Source organism: Cyprinodon variegatus, unplaced genomic scaffold (genome assembly GCF_000732505.1).
Source record: "Cyprinodon variegatus isolate N-32 unplaced genomic scaffold, C_variegatus-1.0 Scaffold2220, whole genome shotgun sequence".
NCBI lineage: Eukaryota > Metazoa > Chordata > Actinopteri > Cyprinodontiformes > Cyprinodontidae > Cyprinodon > Cyprinodon variegatus.
In genome coordinates, this window is record NW_015152673.1 from 35,402 (window position 1) to 38,334 (window position 2,933).

Genomic DNA, 2,933 nt, shown 5'->3' on the forward strand with positions numbered 1-2,933 from the left:
CTTACGCAGAGATAAAAATGTCTCATGGTCATTGTGGGTTTCCTGTTTTACAGAGAAAAGAGGTAGAGAGCTAAGGCTAAAGTTTCTAACAGCTTTGTGTTCACAGACATTCATGACCACAATGAAGCTAAACGTTTCCTCAACAAAACACTAATGTGGCTTTTATTAAAGTCTTGGAGCTGACTGTCCAGTTCTAGAACTAGTAGTTTGTTAAGCTTGGAGCAACTGGGGAAATCTCCAGAATAGCTTTATGAAAGAAAGAATAAGCTTGATAGTTAATCTAAGAGTTTCACAATTTTCATGTTACATGTTACCAGGTTCAAGATGGAAGAGTATTTGTGTAAACTAGCAGGAAACCCACAAACACCCCTTCATGCATCTGCAGACGTGTTTCTGCTTAGAAACAGAATTACTGACAACAGTTCGTCAACACATATCTTAAGAGAAACACAGATTAGGACAAACTGGCTGCAGCCCAGTCAGTTGTTGGTTATTTCTGGGTCATGTTAAAGTATACAAATCTAAACACACTACATTTATTTATATTCCAACTATGATTTTGTAATAGATTTATCAAAGGCAGGGGAAATGGGTGCAAGTATGGTAATAACTTAAACAATAAGTCCTTTTTTTAAAAAGAAAACACAAAACAAAAACAAAACAGGATTACTATGCAGGGTTATTGCGCAGGGTATTAACATGGGTAATTATATAAAACTAGCTATTGCTCTGGGTATCAAATAGTAATTGAACATTATACATTGCACAAGTTATTAAGGTTGTAGTGTTGCATTGTAGTCTGGTTGCAGCAGGGATGAATGACCTGTGGTAGCGCTTCTTTTTACAATAAGGGTGTAAAAGTCTTTGACTAAAGGAGCTGCTCAGCTCCTCTACACTCTGGTGCAGTGAGTGAAAAGTGTTGTCCATGGTGGATGGAAGCTTGGACAGCACCCTCCTCTCAACCTGTTTCTTTATATGGCACTTCCACTGAGTCCAGTGGAGGACCCATGCGCCTTTTTCTCCCGCAGACTTTCACCTGCAGAGCAAAATTATGATGTCGGCGATAGAGAACTTCTCGCAATAAAACTGGCTCTGGAAGAATGGCAGCATTGGCTGGAGGGCGCAGAGCATCCCGTTCTGGTATGGACAGATCATAAGAACTTGTCATATATTCAGTCAGCCAAAAGATCCAATCCCCGTCAGTCCCGTTGGTCTCTGTTTTTCTCCCGTTTTAACCTCATAATCTCCTACAGACCTGGCTCTAAAAACATCAAACCTGACTCTCTCTCTCGCCTGTACTCAACCGATAAGCCTGAAACACTGGACCCCGTTCTACCTGCCAGCTGTACAGTACAGATCAAATTGGCCCAAGCTTCTGAACCCGACCCAGGAAATGGACCACCCAACAGGACGTATGTACCCTCTCTTGTCAGGTCCCGTCTCATCCACTGGATGCACTCAGCTAAATTCTCTGCTCACCCCGGTGTAAGCAGAACCCTTGCCTTGATCTGTCACCATTTCTGGTGGCCATCCCTCCACAAGGATACCAAGGAATACGTTCTAGCCTGTCCAGTCTGCGCCCGAAACAAACCCTCTCATCAGCCTCCCTCTGGTCTTCTCCATCCGTTACCTGCTCCATCTCGTCCCTGGTCCCACATTGCTGTGGATTTTGTAACCGGTTTGCCAATATCCAAAGGTATGACAACCATCTTTACAGTCATAGACCGATTTTCTAAAGCCTGCCATCTTGTTTCCCTCAGAAAGCTCCCGACTGCCTTCCAAACAGCTCGACTTCTCGTCAAACACGTATTCAAACTCCATGGCAATCCCCCAGGAGATCCTGTCCGACAGAGGCCCTCAGTTCCCTGCTCAGGTCTGGAAACACTTCTGCTCTGCTCTAGATACCTAGATTTCTCTCTCTTCAAGTTATCACCCACAATCAAATGGACAAACAGAGAGCATGAATCAAGAACTGGAATCCACCCTCCGCTGTTTCACATCCACCAACCCAATAGACTGGAGCCAATATCTTCCATGGGTAGAATACGCTCACAACTCACACACTTCATCTGCAACCGGTCTGTCTCCATTTGAAGTGTCCTTAGGTTATCAGCCACCCCTGTTTCCTACCGATGAAAAGGAGATCTCTGTCCCATCTGTCAACCATCACATCTGCCGCTGCCGAAAGATTTCGAAGGACACCATATCAGCTCTGAACAGATCATCCGCTCAAAACAAGAAATTCTCAGACCGCAAACGACGCCCTGCTCCCACCTACTCACCCGGTCAACAGGTTTGGCTTTTCACTCGAGACATTCCCCTCAAGTCCATGTCCCGTAAACTCTCTCCTAGGTTCATCGGTCCATACAAGATTGAGTCCGTAATCAACCGTCCGCCTGCATCTGCCATCTTCACTCCGAATCCACCCTACATTCCACGTTTCCCAGATCAAACCTGTCCTGACCAGCCCTCTTTGCCCTCCATCCAACTCCCCTCCACCCGCCCGGGACATTGATGGTCATCCTGCCTTCACCGTTTACCGGATCGTGGACTCCCGTCACCTGGGCCGCGGTTGACAGTACCTGGTCGACTGGGAGGGCTACGGTCCGGAGGACCGCACTTGGGTTCCTGGATCCTTCATTTTGGACCCCGCCTTGATCGATGAATACCGTGAGTCTCTGCCATCTACTTCTTCTGGACCGCCAGGAGGCGGTCGTTGAGGGGGGGGGGTACTGTTGGGATCTGGAGGTCTGTCCACTTTTCTCCACCAGAGGGCGTTCTAGGTCTTCTGGAGCTGGAGCTGACTTCACCACCTGCGGCTTGTTTGCTCATCAGGAGACCAGTACATATGAAGGCGGAGAGCTACACTCCGACGCCAGAGTGTTTTGCCAGTTATGGTTAGCAAGCCTGAGCCAACCTGCCTGTCTGAATCT